The sequence below is a fragment of the Diadema setosum genome, chromosome 3, assembly GCF_964275005.1.
Source record: "Diadema setosum chromosome 3, eeDiaSeto1, whole genome shotgun sequence".
In the NCBI taxonomy this organism is placed as follows: Eukaryota; Metazoa; Echinodermata; class Echinoidea; order Diadematoida; family Diadematidae; genus Diadema; species Diadema setosum.
The window spans coordinates 3,543,159-3,563,229 of NC_092687.1; the positions used below are offsets into that span (position 1 = coordinate 3,543,159).

General features: G+C 39.7%; 1 pseudogene; it reads right to left on the reverse strand.

Moving 5' to 3' along the window:
* Positions 1-16,926, reverse strand: part of LOC140246972 (NLR family CARD domain-containing protein 4-like) — a 64,831-nt pseudogene extending 47,905 nt beyond the window's left edge.
* Positions 16,927-20,071: the final 3,145 nt, after the last annotated feature.

Here is a 20,071-nt window from a genome sequence, read left to right on the forward strand (position 1 = left end):
CGTAGAGTCTTGATACAACACATCTAGAGAACAAACCTCGTAAACCTTCACAACTTAATTTGTGCCTCTCCTTACAGGGAAATATAATATTGTACATTGTAGTTATTTCCAGCGGATACATAAACTGTGCAATTAAATGTTCTGAGTTTCCTACACCAACGGTAGCTACAGAATTCAATATCATGTTCATATGGCAAGAAATACAAAAGTCATTGATTCTGGAAGAATTTGGAATCAATTCTTCCCTGTGTACAGCCATAAACAAGTGCTGTGACTTCAAAAGCACATGCAAGGAATGAGCCTAGAAGACATTAACTAAGTAAATTTCCGTTAAATTTTCTAGTAATGGCTAATATTGTTTATTTTAACTCTACAACCAAATCGTCTAAATGGGTGCATTTAGTCACTCACACACAGTTATTTAGATACTTTTGAAAGTCATTTGTTTTGATACAAGAATCACATAATTTCCCATTCAACAGTTTTACCCAAATGCAATGCTCTTAAAGAAATGTTTCCCAATGCAGCCATTTTGTATTTCAATGTGGCAGTGTACCTTCACAGGAAGCAGTCCCGCCTATGCAATAATAATATTATTTATTGAAGTGATTGACTTACACATAGGTCCTTCATGAAAGTGCTCCAGCATGCTTGAGTTTGCAGGGTAAAGATCTTACAGCACCAAATATGGGTCGAAATCCATCTTGAATTCCAAGAGTGGCAGCCAATGCGAATAATCCATTATTACAGAATGTATATAATTATGTGTGTGTGTGTGTGTGTTTGTAAAAGAATGTACAATGTACACCACCATAAACATACATATGCCTAAAAGTTGATTGTAACCACAGATATTAGCTGAAAAGCAGCCATTTTGAATGATAAAATGGCAGCCTAAAAATGATCTGCAATGTTAGGGAGGAGATCAAAGTGTATCTGAATGTTCAATATCATGAGCCCGGTTTGTGCCCGGAATGTAAACTTTCTGTATCGTTTACAACATGAAATATGGGTCAAAATATATATTATGATATGGCGGCCATTTTGAATGTCAAGATGGCCACCTTTGATATCAACATGGACCATCATTTCAGAAAAAGATGCTTCAGAAAGTCTGATAGCATATGCATGCTCTTTGCCCGAATTTAGAACCTTACACACTGCATGCGATATGAGATATAGGCCCAATTACATTTGTTATGGTGGCCATTTTGAATTTCAAGATGGCCGCCAACCAACATGATCCATCATTTCAAACAAAAAAAAATGTATATATTTGCATGTCTAACATCAAAAGCATGTTTTTGCCACAAATTTATACTTTCCATAATGCTTACAACCTGAAACAGGTAAAAATACATTCAGCTATGGCGGCCATTTTGAATTTCAAGATGGCAGCCCTCAAATTGTATTAAAGCAATCTACAATATCAGGAAATGGTGTATCAGAACGTCTGACATCATAAACATGCTTTTTGAGTCAAATTTGAACCTTCTATGCTGCTCGCATTATGAGAACTGGGTCAAAATACAGTTTGCTATGGCGGCCATTTTGAAATTCAAAATTGCGGCTGAAGACGTGGTCGAAAAAATGGAACCAATTTTTTTTTTTTTTTTTTGATTCAGCACCCCCGAATTGACCAAGTTAGCTTAAAAAATCAATTTTGGCACGAAAATCTCACGGGATCCAATATTTCGACATAGCAGACCGTACTACTATATAAGGCAACTACTCACAGTATGGCTTAAATGCAAGAAAATACACATTGTTTAACCAGTTCGGATTATGATAACACGGGAACATTATCGCATGTGCTTCACAACATCAACTCTTCGCTTTGCTATAAGTTTGGCATTCTGTCTGTATTGTGACAGACCTGTATTATAAATCTTCTTTCACGTTTGCACATAATGTTTTCAGACGAATACCGGTGACAGTTTGGGGAGTAATTACTGTAAACGTTTCCTGTTAAAAGGAAACACCATAATATTTCAAAAGGAGCCATTTTATGTCTCCTTTGCAAAATACTCTCGTTGATATCATGTCCTGTCGCAAAAAACAACAAACTTTTGAACATTGTCTTTCTATTCTTTCAGATTCATTTCAATCCCTCCAGCTAAAGATATAACACAGCCTAATATTTCTTATGATTTCAACTGTCGTATGCCATCTTACAACAGAGAGACTTAATGGAATGAAGCTAACATCTCGTCTTACTACGTTATACAAAATTTAGAAAGAACACTCTCTACTTACATTTCGGGTAAACAAAACTACATCCTCAACAGTACATCTGGGATAATGTTAGCTCTGCCAGAGATGTGGGCTATTTTGAGTGAGAAAGGTTGCAAGAGGAGACTCCACCGAAAAAAAGCCTGCCATTCTTGCTCTTGAACTTCTCCAGAAAGGAGAGTGGGTTGTGATCTGTGCACACCTGTATATCGCCACCACCACTCCCTGTGTACACATCACTAAAGTGCTGTAGGGCTAATACGGGGCCAAGTGTTTCTTTTTCTACTGTGGAATACTTCTGCTGATGCCCATTTAGCTTCCTCGAAAAGTAACTCACGGGTTTATCCACCTAATTTTCATCACTCTGAAACAAGACGGCCCCTACACCTACGTCACTAGCGTCCACGGATAACTTGAATGGTTTCCCAAAGTCTTGGGCAACCAGCCTTCAAACTTTCAAACGCAGTTTGACAGTCAGAGGACCAGGTGAACTTCTTTCCTTTCTTTAGCAGGTTCGTCAGAGGGGCAGCTATTGTACTGAAATTGTGTACAAATCTGCGATAGAACCCACAAATGCCTAGAAAGCGCAGTATCTCTCGTTCCGTTCTTGGCGGGGGAAAGGCCAGTATGGCCTCGATTTTTGCTTCCCGCGGGGAGACATGACCTTGACCTACTACGTAACCTAGATATGTGACCTGAGCCTTCGTGAACTCACTTTTCCGGAGGTTAATGACCAGATTGGCTTCTGACAATTTATCGAAAAGCGCCCTCAGCTGTCTGATGTGGGACTCCCAGGTGTCGCTATAGACTACCACGTCGTCTATGTATACAACACAACGGTCAACATCCCGTGTCACATCATTCATTAACCGCTGAAAGGTGGCTGGGGCGTTTTTAACCCCAAATGGCATCACCTTACTCTGAAAGAGTCCGTCTGGTGTCACAAATGCCGATATCTCTCGTGCTTCGTCAGACAGGGGCACCTGCCAGTACCCCTTGAGTAGATCAATCTTCGTCACAAATTTTGCATTCCCTATTTGGTCTATGCAGTCTTCAAGTCGGGGCAATGGGTACGAGTCAGTTTTGGTCACCTTGTTCACTTTACGGTAATCGATGCAAAATCGGTTACTACCATCAGGCTTGGGTACCATGACTATGGGAGAGCTCCATGCACTGTTACTGGGTTCAATAATGTCATCATCGAGCACTTTTCTGACCTCTTCTCGAACCTGATGTCTTTTTTCTGGGCTCAACCTATAAGGGTGTTGTTTAATTGGGTCGGCACCCTCAACGTTAACATGGTGAGTAGCTAAAGTCGTCCTACCTGGTTTGTCAGTACAGATCTGTGGGTATTCTCTAAGGAGATCGCCTATCTCACGACTTTGTTCCTCTGTGAGGTGACCTAGTTTCGACTGCAAATTTTCTAACACCAGTGAATTCGACAACTTTGGGGTCAAGGGTTCAGGGATAGGAGGTGTCATGTCTTCTGGTTCTGAATCTCCCACCCCCGGAGGGCCCTAACGATTGCCTACAAGAGTGGTGACACCCACAACCGGCTCATCAGCACGCTCATGATACATTTTGATCATGTTGATATGACAGACACATTGTCTCTTACGTCTGTCACGCGTACTGATGGTGTATTTTACCTCGTTAAACTTTCTTGAGACAACATACGGCCCACTGAACTTTGCCTTCAAGGGCTCCCCAGGAAATGGTAACAACACCAACACCTTGTCACCAGGTTTGAAGCTTCTTTTCTCCGCCTTCTGGTCGGCCCAATTTTTCATTTTTTACTAAGAGGCCTGCAAGTGCTTTTTGGCGAGATCGCATGCACTCGAGAGCCTACCCTTGAACTCAGATACGTAATCAAGGACATTGACCTTCCCAGCATCGTCCTCTACCTCCAAGAACATCTCCTTAATCAACTTCAGAGGGCCGCGGACTTCGTGCCCATACACGAGATCAAAAGGGCTATACCCCGTAGACTCGCCTGGCGAATCCGTCACAGCAAAGAGTAGGAAAGACACACCACGATCCCAATCCTCTGAGTGCTCTTCACAATAAGCCTTGAGCATGGTCTTGAAAGTCTGATGAAATCTTTCTATGGCGCCTTGGGATTGGGGATGGTACGCCGTGGATTTCAACTGACGAACGCCCAGTTCGTGCATCACTTCTTGGAAGAGACCAGACATAAAATTGGAGCCCTGATCTGATTGTATCTCCTTAGCCTTAACTTTTTTTTTAATTTGGATGGCCTCTGGAAATCTAGTCGAAACATCCATAATGGTCAGCAAGTATTTATTACCCGATTTGGTTCGAGGCAAGGGACCGACACAATCTATCAGGACTCGACTAAAAGGATCTCCCACAGCAGGGATAGGAATGAGAGGAGCAGGTTTGATGGAGGGCTGGGGCTTGCCCACAACCTGACAAGTATGACATGTCTTACAGAAGTCTACCACGTCCTTGTAAAGTTTAGGCCAGTAGAAGTGCTTCATTACTCTTGACTGAGTTTTCCTAATGCCGACGTGGCCTCCCATGGGAATCTCATGAGCAACTCTCAGTATCTCCCTACGATAGCTCACTGGCAACACAATTTGGTGAACCACTGACCAACTTTCACTGGCTGGCCTGTTAGGGGGTCGCCACATCCTCATCAAAACACCAGATCTCAAGTAGAAGCACTCCGGCGTCTTAGCAGCTTCCTCCTCGGAAACAGCAGTAAGCAGCAGGCGTTGAAGCGTTGAATCTTTCTGCTGCGCTGCAATCAGGGAAGAACGGCAATACTTGCCCTCATTAGACTGAGCAGAAGTGATAAAGTGACAACCTATAATGGTATCACATATCTGTGGTACGTGAATGTATGCACTGGACTGCGCAAGATAATGCGGGAGCGAAGAGAGCCGCTGCGCTGCTAGGCCGTCCCCTATTAATACGGGAACCTGGTGATCTGTGTGTTTAGTCTATGGGAATATCAGAATTCAGTATGGAACGGGTTAATTTTGCTGCACGCCGCACGGCATTATGGGGGAAATGCTGGGCACCACAGAGAAAAATGAGCCTTATGATGGCGCTAGACATGTTTCTTTCCAATGCAGACCCACTTTAAGGTCTGCTCTTTCAGAATATGGTCTTAACTGAAAATTCATGTCTGGCGACTTTTTGTTTGTTTTGAGGTGCAGGGTCACATATTATGATGTTGTGCTAACAAACGCTCGCATGATGGTTGACAAACATTTGGCCAACGCAGCATTGAGATTTCTATCATGATTGGTATGTCGGTCTGACATTGAACCACCGTCGGTCGAATGACAAGCTTTCACTGTTGGGCCAATGTTGGCGCGATGACCAAAATGAGGTCGGAGCGACGCTATATTTCCAACATTGTGCCAACATACATACTTCAAAGTTGGATTAATACTAGGCACATGCAGCATTCAAAGTGAAAATATGTATGTGGTTGACATGATGTTGATTTGATATTGTGCCAACGTCATTCCAATGTCAGACTTTCATTGTTGGGAAGTGGTGGCTCGACGACCAGAATGACGATGAGCCCAAGTCATATACTGACGTTGTGTCAACATACACCCACGACGTTTTACCGCCATTATATCAACGCAGCATTCAAAGTGGTAACATGGTTAGTACAAATGTCGATCTGACATTGAACCAAAGTCGGTTCGACGTCAGGCTTTCATTGTTGGGCCAACATTGGCCCGTTGGCCAAAATGACGTCAGCGCGACGTCAAATGTCTTAATGTTGTGCCGACATACACACTTGTAAGTTGGATAAACATTGGACAAATGCTGCCCTTTTAGTGGATATATGGTTGGTTTGACATTGTACCAACGTAACTCCAACGTCAGACTTTCACTATTGGACCAGTGGTGATCTGACGGCTAAAATGACGTTGAGCCCACGTCATATTTTGATGTGCCAAAATACACGAATGACGTTTGACCAAAAGGATTATATGAATATGTTCATGATTAATGTTGATGTTCACACTCATTATACTAGATCATGTTATTAGTTTCACCGATGTTCCTTCTCTAATGACAAGTCCAAATATTCATTACAATATACTGGACCTGTATTGTGGAATGATTTGAACGTGAACCATGTTTTAATGTACAATTCAATAATATTTTTAAAAAAGAGTATAAAAAGATTCTTCTGAGTTTATACTGAAGTTCCACGTGAAAGTATCGGGTTATTTTTATTTTGGGTGATATCCTTATGTATTTTGACCATGTCAAGTTGTTGGTTGTTAATTTCTGTATTGTTTGCTTGTTTGTTTTCTCAGTTCAAATCTGTTTCTATACATTATTAGGTATGCATAGTCTTATAATCCATCTTTCCATTTTTCATCATTACAGTTGTGTACTTTGTGCTGATTTGTATAGCATGTGAATGATACAATACCTTGTGTTAACGTTGTTTTGATTTGTATGTCATGTGTTGTTTTTTTATCCTTGTGGGATGGAAATACATGAAAAGAAATGAAATGATTTCAATGCAGGGCAAATGTTGGCCCGATGCCCTAGATTAGTTACAAAAGTTAGACAATGAGCTAATGTTTTTCAAACGTAAGCATACTGACTGCGATCATGCCGACCATCGCCAATGTTGGTCCAACGGAAAAATAGCCAACCAATATCTATTTGGCATGAATGACAAAAGTGAGACGGGTGGTCCAACGTTGTGCCGCCGTTATCTCGCAAGCTGTGCGAAAACAGAAATTGCCAACGCCGGCCCAACGTAGGTTTGCCAAATAAATTCCACCTTCCCTCAAGAATGAAAGTAAAACAATGGCCCAACCTTGTACCGACATTGGCTTGCCGACCTCAACCGACCGTGCCGACCATTGCCAACGTTGCCCAATCTTAGGATTACCAACCAATATCAAACTTGCATCACCGACAAGGTGAGACTGTGGTCCAAAGTTGCGCCAACGTTAGTTTACAAACCGCGACCGTACCGACATCGCCAACGTTGACACAACGTAGGATACCCAACTATATCCACCGACCGCAAGTGGGGACCATAAAGACATTGGCCTAACTTGAGTCAACGTCATCTCACCGACCTCGACTATGGCGACCACAGAGACATTGGCCCAACGTTGAGCCAACGTCATCTCACCGACCGCAACCGTTGCGACCATTATTAACGTTGGCCCAACAAGACGGAGCCTCGGGTGAACGGCATTTCAAGGTTTCATTTTTTTCTTTTTACATATATTAATTTCAGCATACCACTTGCCACTCATTTGACCCGTCAGTAACTGAACCGCCTGAAAACACCCGTTTTGTTACATTCCAGAACGCCTGTCTGTTTTTTAAAGTTTTATGCTGTACTTTTTTATTGTTTCCATATGGCATGTAATCAGTTAATTGAAAGAGGGCAAAGGTTAATAAAAGTATGTAAGAATTAATTTTGTGACACACCATTCCCTTGGTAATGTCTTAATAGGCTTTTAGATAAGCATAATCCATAATAAAGAAAAAAAAAACAAATATGCACTGAGCTTTTTTTTTTTTTTATAAAGAGGCTTGTCAAAATGAGAGATATATCGCTGTACTTTTAACGGAACAATAGAACAAAGTGTACTGAATCTTTGGACCATTTTCTGTATAGAGAGCAGCCTGAGCTATGGAAACGTTCTTTTCAAAGACAAGTAGAAGAACCCTTCTGTATTTTAAGATAAAATGAACTTCATATGGAACCGTTCATATTGTCGATGATTTTTTTTTTTCGTGCGTATTTGCGTATTTGAATAATTGATCTATGATACTTGATACTTGATCATGATGATCTACGATTACACATCTGCTGAAGGTTTTTTTTTCTTATATTTTTTAAACAATTAAAGTGACACAACGGAAGTCCATTTATTTTCCTTAAACAGGGCGAATTAGTTAGCAAAGTAAAATAACAATAGGTTACGACAGTGTGCACAATCAGCTGCTATATTTAAATTCCACTTTCAAAAATCAATTACGATAAGATGGCACAAAACCGATTATCAAAAAAGTTGAAGGAAACGTTTGTTCTCCAACGGCCGAAAGGCAATTATACTGAGGACTATTGACTTGATGATATGATGTTTGTCTTCTGAATCGCTCTATCCACAAAGATCACCTGACATCTCATTTCCTAACGATACCCTGCAAATGCATACTTTTAATTTTTTCTAGTCTTTTAATAGGTAAAACAGTGTGACTCACCGGATTTCAGATATCTCCTAGCAGTCTGTCGTTCCTCGGCTCTTTTTAAAGCTTCTGTCAGGTCCGATCGAAGTGACGACTGGCTCACTCCCTCACTGTACGTGCGAAGCATGCAGAAAGTACCATAGCTTGTTATTTCATGGTCACGGTAATTAGTCCGTATGAAATTATGGATATCTCCCCTTGAGAACCCCAGTTCTCTCCCAAGATCCTCAATGGCTTCATTGTCACTGATATCACCGGCAATTACTCTCAGATAAGAGTCATTACTTGACTGTTCCGCAGCCCTCCTGCAATAAATTGTGTTATGATGTTTATGTTCTTGTATCAATTGCCGCTCTCTGTACACTGTACGATGCATCAATTCTATACGATCACAACTGCTGATCTACATTTTTACCAAACATGTGGGAGCGATTGGGATTAGAGCGTATCAGTTAACTTTTCGGCAGCGACTCTACCATAAAGCTATTTCTGGTTGCCGACGATGAACTTGGAACAAATAGTCCATGGGCCAAGATCCGAAAAATGGGTTATTACTACCTGAGGTGGCAAAACCTTTTTGGTGTCATTTTGTTTGTCGGGGATAAACGTATGCTTATCAAGCTTTGATAGCATTTCCAAATGAGTAGCTTAGTCATAATAACTGAATTTTCAACAAATTTGGTCCTGTTTTTATATCCATCTACTTCTGAATCGAGACTAACCGCTATACAAAGAAGAGCGCTGTCTTCTGTATGTCCGCAAGTGCTCTGTTGTAAACGCTTAGTCTTTATTCAAGGCAGCGAAAGGAATATGCAAATGATTGTGATGTCCACAGCTGTTCTGTTTTAAACGCGGTGCGCTTGGTTTTTATTCAAGACGGCGAGAGGAATATCCAAAGCTTGTGATTCAATGTATACCCCTTTATCTAAAAACAAAAAAAAAGTAATTCCTAGAAAATTATATACCCAATGTTATGTAAAAACAGTCCTTTTCAAGCATATTTGCTTATAAAAGATCAGCATGGATTAATGTGATTAGGGGCATACTGTTATATTTTTGCATTCAAGATCATGCGCAATTCGCAATCTTTGAAAATTAAATTGGCTCTGCGCTCTTCAACGGATTTTGTTAGCTGACTTTCATGGGTGATCTTGCACCACAAAACCAACAAAGAGGTCGCCGCACATGTTTTTTTTTTTTTTTTTTTTTTGGTCTTTCAGCTAAGGACAGATTTTGAAAGGCAACACTAAAAAAAAAATCCACCCCTAAAATAAATGAACCACAACAGAAACAGAAAACATATCCTGCAGAACGATACAAAAATCACCAGAATAGGATAAGGAAAATAAGGATAAGGAAGGTATGCCATATTGACATTTCCCCTTTTTTCGAAAAAAAAAAACAACATTTCTCAACAACTCCTTATGACGTTAAATTAGCAAGTTAAGATGTCTTGCTATTTCATTTTATAAACATAAATGATAGATATTTTATATTTCAGCTGTATATCTATAAAAATTCTCTTCAAACTACCCAAAATAAGAAAGAGAACAAATGAGTATATGAATATAAGAACGACCCAAGTCCATGGAAGACCATTTCGAGTATACTTAAAAAACACTTCATATCTTTTTTATTTTTCCAAAAATGTTCTTTTTAACTGTGATGGGAAGGCAACATTGTATATACAAATTAGAACATACATTATTATGACAATTAAGATCTACATTAATTGTGGAGAGGCCATTTTGTGTGATGAACTTCTTTGATTCATATACATAATATTGTGCTATAGAGATAAGAGAAGGATGATAGAGGGCGCTATAATGTGAATGTAAGAATGACCCAAGTCCTTCATTCTAACATTGATATAAGATTTAACTAATTCATTTCAGGCACTTCCGGGGGTAATTTGGATTTATCATTTTATACACAAGATGAGTCCATGCATAAGCTACAATGTCCCATGTCAAACTGAATTCGGCCAAAAATTGGACTTGGGTCGTTTTTATATTCAGGTCTTCAAATGTTAACTGTGATATATCTTGGTACAAGAACCTCCTTTTCCTTATATTAGCTAAAAATAACATTTCCCCCCGAATTTCATATATAACATAAAGGAAAAAATTCGGAGGGTGCTACACCGTCAGCTCGCTAATTTGAATATTCATAAGGACTGGTCAAGAGATATTTTCCCGAGAAGGGGAAATGGAAAAAAAAAGTCGTACCTTCCTAATTTTCTATCCATTTGTGTGTGTGTGTGTGTGTGTGTGTGTGTGTGTTTGTTATTTCTATATCATTCTGTAGGGATTGTTTTAAGAAGTTTATTAATTTTGAAGTGATTTCCTCTTTAAGCTTTAAAGTGAAGCATGACTTAATTCAATTGGACTCTCCTAACCTATTCAAATTTAAAAGAAAACATACTCTGGACAAGTTTTCCAAAGTAAAGTGTCTATTCAAGCGTACCAAGCGTATTTAATCGTACCAAGTCGTACAAGCAGCTGTGAAATGAATTGGAAAAAAAAAGAAAAGATGTGAAACCTCGCGGTATAAACTAAAAAGGGAATATCCATTAGGGGAGGCTTCTAGCCTTACAGGCTTTTAGCCGGCCAGGCTCCCTACGGGGATGACAACCCTAGCTTGCATCCGTACGGACTGTGAAGGGGGAAAACCTGTTTCAGTCCCAGGAGCAAGTGGCTCCGGCCCCTGGTTACATTTGGTCTGGGTTGACTGCCCATTCCATCTACTTCTTATTGTCACGTTACCAAATGATAAAGCCTCGAAACGGAATGATTATATGATGATGAATATTGGAACGAATGACCAAGATTATGGAATTGTTAGCTTATTTATATTATTTCTTATGATTTTATCACTCATTTGTGGAGACATTCATCCAAACCCAGGTCCGCACCAGAATAGATTTATTGTAGGCTTCACAAATATACGTGGTCTTCGCTCAAACTGGGAATCTTTGGAGCTTTCTCTCCTTAGATCCCGACCTCATATCTTTTGTGTATCAGAAACCTTCTTGAATAGCAAGATCGACGGTGATTAGTTCACTGTGCCTGGCTACTCCTTTCTCAGATGTGATCGACCAGACAACTCCAGTTGGGGTGGAATTATGGTGTACTACAGTGATGCCTTCACTGCCACAAGAATGTCTCAATATGAAAGCCTGTACCATGAATTAATCTGCCTGAAGATACATCTCCCTGGCCGCATAGTATTCATGTTCTGTGTGTATAGACCACCCTCTGCTGACGATAGCATCTACGATGTCATCTCAGATCACATTGACACTATCCAAGAGCTCCACCCTAGATCTGAAATCATTGTTCTGGGTGACCTCAATGCCCACCATGAAGAGTGGCTGGGAAGCATAAAGACAGATGCCCACGGGGAATCTGCATTCGACTTTGCCACACTCAACAATCTCCATCAACTTGTAGATGACCCCACCAGAATTGGAAAGGATGGAAGTTGTTCCAAACTGGACCTCTTCTTAACTACTTCCCCTGACAACCATGTGGTATCAGTTGATGCCCCCTTGGCTCCTCTGACCACTGTGTGGTTATGGACGTAGCTAACTACAGACTTCCAACTACAAGCAAGCCTGCCAAGCGCAAAATCTGGCAGTACGATAAAGCTGACTGGGACGGCATGCGCTCTTTTCTATCTGAAGCTGACTGGTCCTCCCTTTCAAAGACACATAGTGCTGATGCTGCCTGGAACAGTGTAAAAGACAACATTGGTGATGCCATGGACCTTTTCATACCATCCAGAACTACCAAACACAAGTACTCGGATAAACCATGGTTCAATGGTAGATGTCATGATGCTGTCAAAACCAAACAGAAAGCATACAAACAGTGGCAAAAAAACCGCACAAGTGAACTCTGGATCTTGTACATGAAATCCAAATCTGAATGCCAGCGCATGATACGCAGAGCTCGTATTCAGTTCTCGCACCACCTGAAGCAGGAACTCAAGTATGCCAACAGTAAACAATGGTGGAAACTGGTGAAGTCTGTAACTGATAGCAACAAAACATCCGCTGTTCCTCCATTGAAAAGTGATAATGGACAGATCTTCAATGACGCTGCAGACAAAGCCGAGCTCCTGAACAACACCTTTGCTGCAAATGCTCATCTTGACGACAAGGGCAAAGTCCCTCCCAATCTGAACTTAAAAACTGATGGAACCATCTCTACCGTCAAATTCTGGCCTAAGGTTGTTCTTAAGAAAATCCGTAATCTCGACACATCCAAGGCTACTGGCCCAGATGGCATCTCAGCCACGGTACTTAAGAACTGTGCGCCAGAGCTTGCACCTGTTCTCTCAAAGCTCTTCCAAATATCCTTGAACAGCAAGTCCGTGCCTTCAGAGTGGAAAACTGCTCATGTTGTAGCAGTGCCCAAGAAAGGGAACAAACAAGATCCATCCAACTACAGGCCCATATCTCTTCTCTCTATCATCTCGAAAGTAATGGAGAGCATAATTGGTGACCAAATTCGGAAACATCTCGAAAGACATCAACTTCTGAGCGATGCGCAATATGGGTTCCGGGAGAACAGATCCACTGTTGACATGCTTTCATATATCACCCAATGGTGGAACGACTCCCTAGACTCTCAACAGGAAGTCAGGATCATAGCTCTAGACATCAAGAAAGCCTTTGACTGTGTTTGGCACAGCTAGTGGCCTTTTAACGAAATTGTCATCCTTTGGCATACATGGAGATATATATGGATGGATTTCATCATTCTTGGCCGATAGGCATCAGGCTGTTGTTCTAGATGGCTACACTTCATCATCCAAGACCCTATCTGCTGGTGTGCCACAGGGAAGTGTGCTAGGGCCCCTGCTCTTCCTTATGTACATTGACGACTTGACTTCCCTAGTGGAAAATGATCTCCACCTCTTTGCTGATGACTCAACTCTGCACATTGTTATAAAGAATTCTTGTGACAGAACCGTCTGTGCTGAGAGCCTCCAGCGTGACTTGTTGACTATTGAGAAATGGGCTACAGATTGGTGCGTCACCTTCAATGCAAGCAAGACAGAAGAGATGATCATCAGTAGGAAGCGGAACCAGAACCACCCTCCTCTCTACTTCATGAACTCTGCCCTACAGCCAACCAGACGTATCACCCTCCTTGGTGTTATCATTACCAACACCTTGACTTGGGCTCCTTATGTCACATGCCTTGCCAAAAAGGTTGCAAAGAGGCTTTACATTCTAAGCCGTTCAAGAGATCTCCTTCCATTTAAGGCAAGAGTCACCATCTACAAAGCTTACATTAGGCCCTTAATGGAGTATGCATGCCCGATAAGGGCTGGAGCTGGTTCCACTGCACTTGGGCTACTGGACAGGCTACAGAGAAAAGCCCTTCGCCTCCTAAGGATTGATGACCCCATCAAAGTTGGAATTTATCCACTAGAGCATCGGAGAAATGTGGCATCTCTTTGTACCTTCTACCGCCATTTCTTCTTGAGACCGTCCCTTGAGCTGTCTGGAATTCTTCCACCACTGGTCTCCAATGTTCGATTGACACGCTCTTCTGCAACACTGCCCCCCCACGGAAAAAAGCAGTAACTGACATTTTTATGAATGTTTACTTTTTTGCAAAAATGAATAGATTACCCAATGCTCTCCAATGTTAATAGGTCAGTTTTGCAAAAAGAAAAATGAAAGTGACCAAAAATACAATTTTTCACTTTTGCAAAAAGCAGTAACTGCATCCAGTTGATTCAACTTTGCAAGTTTCCCCACGGAAAAAAGCAGTAACTAACAAAGCCCACGGAAGAAAGCAGTAACTAACAATTTAGTCTTTGTCATTCAGACTCTGTATAGTCCTTCCTGTATATTTTTTCCCCTAATACCATTTATTTTTTCTACTATTTTTTTTTTAAACAATGTAAACAGCAGTTTCTCCCATAATTTAGGAGAGTAGATATAAAAAGATTGTTTCACCAGTAACTTGACTCAGGGAATCATATGACAAGTTGTAGAAAAAGCTTCTTTCTGGAGACTAGCAAACCTGGCAGACTCAGCGCGCTCAGAGTGCAGAATACGCGTGCAGCAGCTGCATGCGCATAAATTCTGCAGCATACAGTAACTAGCTAAACATTGCATCACATCACAGTCATCACTTGCATGCACAGTATTGCAGGTCTGGTACAGTCTGAGTGATCATGCCAGTGCTAACCATGCTGTCACACAGTTTCTGCGGTCCAGGCATGCCTGTAAATCTATCATGAATTGCAGAGGAAAAGTCATGGTAGCCATGGCTTTGGCCAGAACCAGAAAATCTAGGTGAGCTGAAAATATATTGAAGGGAGATGAGCACTAGTATTAATGCACTAACGTTAGTCTAATGTTAGATGTAGGCCCTAAAGTTTAAAATAGGTCTACCAGATCTAAAGTTACAGAGTAGATCTAGATTCTAATCTATTGTTAACTGTTTAGTGTTAGACAAAATGTCAGTAGGCCTAATCTAACGTAATAGATCTAGGTCTAGCACTAGCTACACGCAGCCGCTGTCGCGAATGGCTGTGCACAGCGGTCTGGTCAGGCTAGGTCTAGCACTAACATTGGGCATAGATCTGTAGTCTAGCTTAAGTGTAACGTCAGAGTTCGACTAGGATCTAAGACGAAGAGACTTGACTTTATTGTCTAGTCCAGGGTCATGTGTCAGGGGCCAGGCCGGGCACTCCAAAGTTCAATTAGGGTACATAGGTGTCTACCTTATTTTTACACAGAATGCCATTCAATCTACAAGACCTAGTCTAGGTCTAGCGATAGGTCCTAGATCTTATAGATCTAGACTAACCAGAAAGTAGAAGAACTTTATAACCTGGTGGTGGTAACAATTTTCCTCCTATGGTCATGTGACATGTGCAGTTACTGCTTTTTTCCATGGGGAAAACAGCAGATTCCTGGCCGTCTGCAGTTACTGCTTTTTTCCGTGGGGAAACTACCCAGAATCAAGGGTGAGCCACCGCAGTAACTGCATTTTCCTAAATAACATTTAAAAAATAACGGAAACATCATTTTTTCCTAGGTATTGTTAGACAACTAGGTATGGTGCATAATCATACGACAAAATTATTTTTGAATGTTTCTGTGTTTTTAAAGAATCTGCAAAAAACACAAAATCGCATTTATCTCAGCTCAGCAGTTATGCAGTTACTGCTTTCTTCCGTGGGGGGGGGGGGGAACTGCTCACCCCTACAGAGTTACTGTACCAAAGTCGAACACGTATCTCCATCAGTCTTCTTACATACCAAGGACGACTCGGCTGTGGAACTCACTTCCCACCAATATGTTTCCTCTAGCTCCAAATATGGACAGATTTAAGAATTGTGTTAATTCGTATTTAATTAGTTTGTTGTAAGAAATGATTTTTGTTATTTTGTATATTCATACAGTGTATAAGTTATTTTGATCATGGTTTACAATTTGCTAATCTAGGGCCACCTCTCATCAAATTATGATGGTAACATCAGGCCCAAAAAATCTAAGTAAAAAAAAAATATCAAATTAAGCTGAAATGGATCATGCTCTATCAACACGAGCTATTTATGAGAAATGGCAACTTTCAAAACAGTAGCATTATCCTTTCAAAGGTTATTATAGTTGAAAGTTAAGATTGTGTGAACGGTTTTAAAGAAATGAAAAGAGAACTTCAAGACACACCTTTTCTGCCCAAAAAGTGTTTCCAAAAAACTGCTTAACATAATTTCACATTCGTATTATGACTCCATACTTCACCATAATCATGATTAATTTTGCTCTCAAAAAACAACGACAAAAAAAAACTCAAATTTGACTGAGCTGACCCTTTTTGGAGTTGTGACACGAAATCAAAGCGTAGTGATTTTTGTTGGTTTTGTGATGCATGGTCTATTAGGCCTATAATCATCTCACATCAGAGTGTTTCGTCTGTTTTATGACTGAAACATTGTCTTACCCCAAACGTCACGCAAAGAGGCCCTTTTCAAGACCACTTTCATTGATTATATGAAGTAAAATAGTGAAGTTATTTTTACCCAACTTAACTTGATGTTACCTGAGCTTTTTCTCATTTGTTGTTGTGTAAGGATATTTCACTAAACATGTATCCACTCCCCAGGCATTAACATTGGGAGTTATCATCATATGCATGTCACGATTTCCATAAGACGTTCCTATCTGAATGAAATATTTCACTATGGCAATTGCATGACTTACCTCTTCTCATCAAACTGGAGTTGAGGCTCGACATGCCTTGCAGCCTTAGCCGGCTGTTCTTCCCTCTCAGGTGTCAGCGAACGTTTTTGTGACATGATTACTTGTGCTGTGCTGACAAAATCGGTCACCCAGCTCATCATTTGTCATTCATCATCATTATGGTAGTTCCACGTGGTGAGCCAAAATAGGCCGGAAGTAGGGCGTGGCTAGGACCGGTTTATGGATGAACTGATCATCACATCTTACGGGACGCTACTCCCCACACTGCACTAAGCTTTTAGTCTCTGTGACCTGGAAGAACAAGAGACATAACTCTGTTTAATTTGTAATTGACTATTCAATTCAATTCAATTCAATTCAATTCAATTCAATCATAGTTTATATCCAATCAACGAAAATCAAAACATAGTACAAAGTATACATGTCATGAAATAATATAATTCAAACATTTGCAAAAGATTCATGTATTATCCGAGATAAATTATACCATATATATATATATATATATATATATATATATATATATATACAATAAGGAGGAACAATACATATATATTTCGTGGGCGTGCGGAATTTAGATTCGATGATGGAAAAAATGATCCACTAAAAGGCAAAGCTTGTGGGACTTCGATCGCTAGATAGATAATGGGTTAATAAGATATTATTCGTGTTTTTTTAAGCTATTGTATTTGATATAGATTATTTAAGTCATTTGTAAAGATATACCTGTAGTTATTTTGAGATACGCCGGTCGGGAAAAAAAAAAAGAATATCAATTCTAATGTCCGGACACTGTTCTCTGGACCACGTGTACCGGGAAAATATGATAAGGACAACACACTCGTACACATATTACCCACACACATATAAGACTCGAGACAGTACCGAAAGGAGAGAAGACGGTAACAATACAAGTCTACGAAGAACAAAAGACAGGAAAGGAGGAGGAGAGAAGAAAGAAGAGAGATATGCATACAAAACACGCCAATTGCTGCGACATCAGGACAGGTGAAAGCTCTCAAGCATGAATTAAAACAATTTGAATTATCTAGAATTATAAGTAGAGAGTAGGTATTTTCTGAATTTGTATCTAAATATGACGAATTTGGGGGATGCTTTTAAACTATTATCTAGATTATTCCAAAGTCTGGGTCCGGTATAAAGAAATGTACTTTGCGCATGTGCGATTCTCATTAATGGAAGATGAAATTCCTCGGATCGTCGCGTGGAATAAGTATGTACATGACTGTTTCGATGATATGAGTCGTGAAATATTTTAGGTAAGAAATTGCTGTTGTAATTAAACATAAACTGGCCAAGTTGAAACACATACAATTTTTTTTTAGTATGTTATGGTCAAAAAACAAAGCATCTGTATGTTCTCCGTTATGTAGATTAAAAACAATTCCGAGCGCTTTCTTTTGCAATAAGAAAAATGTATCAAGTAATATCTGATATGTATTACCCCAAGCAAGAATCCAGTAGTTTAAATAGTGTAGTATCAAACTAGAATCAAGAGTTAATAATGCAGATGAGGAAGATAATGTTTTATTCTGTTCATTACGCCAATATTACGTGAGATAATTTTACTTATGTTATCAATATGATTCCTCCATGAAAGCTTGTTATCAACACAAATGCCAAGAAATTTAAAGAAAGATATTTCTTCTAGGGGAGTATAGTATCAATGTTATATTATTAAGATTATAATCTTACGTCGCTTACAATAATTATTTTGTTCAGTGAATTTAATTTGAATCTGGGCAAATATAGGATAATGGTCAGTGATATCTGAGAGGACGATACCAGACTCAGGAAGTGGAAGAACATTACAAAAAATGTTGTCTATTAGGGTAGCCGATTGGCTGGCGACGCGGGTAGGCTTTGAAATTATTAATGGTAACAATGAAGCAGAGATTAGTATTTTTATAAATTCGTGTGGGCTGTTTTGGGAGTTACATTTCATGAGATCGATATTAAAATCGCCCATCAAGTATGTATCTTGAGTATAATGGGATTTTGTACTAAATCCTGCAAAACTGTCCAAAAGTCGTGAAATATTTTAGGTAAGAAATTGCTGTTGTAATTAAACATAAACTGGCCAAGTTGGAACACATACAAATCTTTTATTTTTAGTATTTTATGGTAAAAAAACAAAGCATCTGTATGTTCTCGGTTATGTAGTTAAAAAAACAATTCTGAGAGCTTTCTTTTGCAATAAGAAAAATGTATCAAGTAATATCTGATATGTATTACCCCAAGCAAGAATCCAGTAGTTTAAATAGTGTAGTATCAAATTAGAATAAAGAGTTAATAATGCAGATGAAGGAAGATAATGTTTTAATCTGTTCATTACGCCAATATTACGTGAGATAATTTTACTTATGTTATCAATATGATTCCTCCATGAGAGCTTGTTATCAACACAAACACCAAGAAATTGAAAGAAAGATATTTCTTCTCGGGGATTATAGTATCAATGTTATATTGCCTGGGAGGCTATCTATAGAGTTACTAAAAAGCATAAATGTTGTTTTTTATGTTTAGTGACAAATTGTCTGCGTACATCCATTGTATAACCTTTTTCAATTCTTCATTTACGGTTCTTGTTAGACATTTGGGTAAGGGTGGGAAAAGAAAAGGTTACCATCATCCGCGAATAATATGAATGACAGTTTCACCGAGGATCTGTGAAAATCATGGATATAAATAATGAATAGCAATGGGCCTAGTAAGCTCCCTTGTGGAACACCATATGTTATTGTTTTATTTTGAGAGTCAAAGCCGTTGACATGTACAAATTGGAATCCTTTTGATAGGTAACTCGTGAACCACTACAAGGCCTTTCCAAGTATGCCATAATGGGATAGTTTGGCGAGAAGTATTCCATAGTTAATCGTGTCAAAGGCCTTGGAGAAGTCCAAGAAGATACCTAAATGTGTGTGAAAATGTTTCAAGCGCTTATGCGACTTTGTCGATAAGGGCGAGTATTGCGTGTGTTGTGCTGTGATTTTCCCTAAATCCAAATTGAAAGTTTGAAAATATGTCGCAGGTTTTAAGAAAACGTGCTGTCGTGATATAAACTATTTTTTTTCGAGAATCTTTGAAATAGAAGATTATAAAGATATGGGTCTATAGTTGTGGACATCATCCTTCTCCCCTTCCTTGCAAATAGGAATTACTTTCGCAATTTTCATACTATTTGGCACATGGCCAGTTGTAAGCGATGAGTTAAAAATGTGTACTAAGGGATCCACTATTTGGGGAATTATGTTTTTTTATCAAGTGGCTGTCAAGTCCGTCGTGGCCAGTACTTTTTTCGTCTTTCAAATCGGCAACGATCTTTGTTATTTCTTTTTATATGTTGTGTCAAAAAAATAT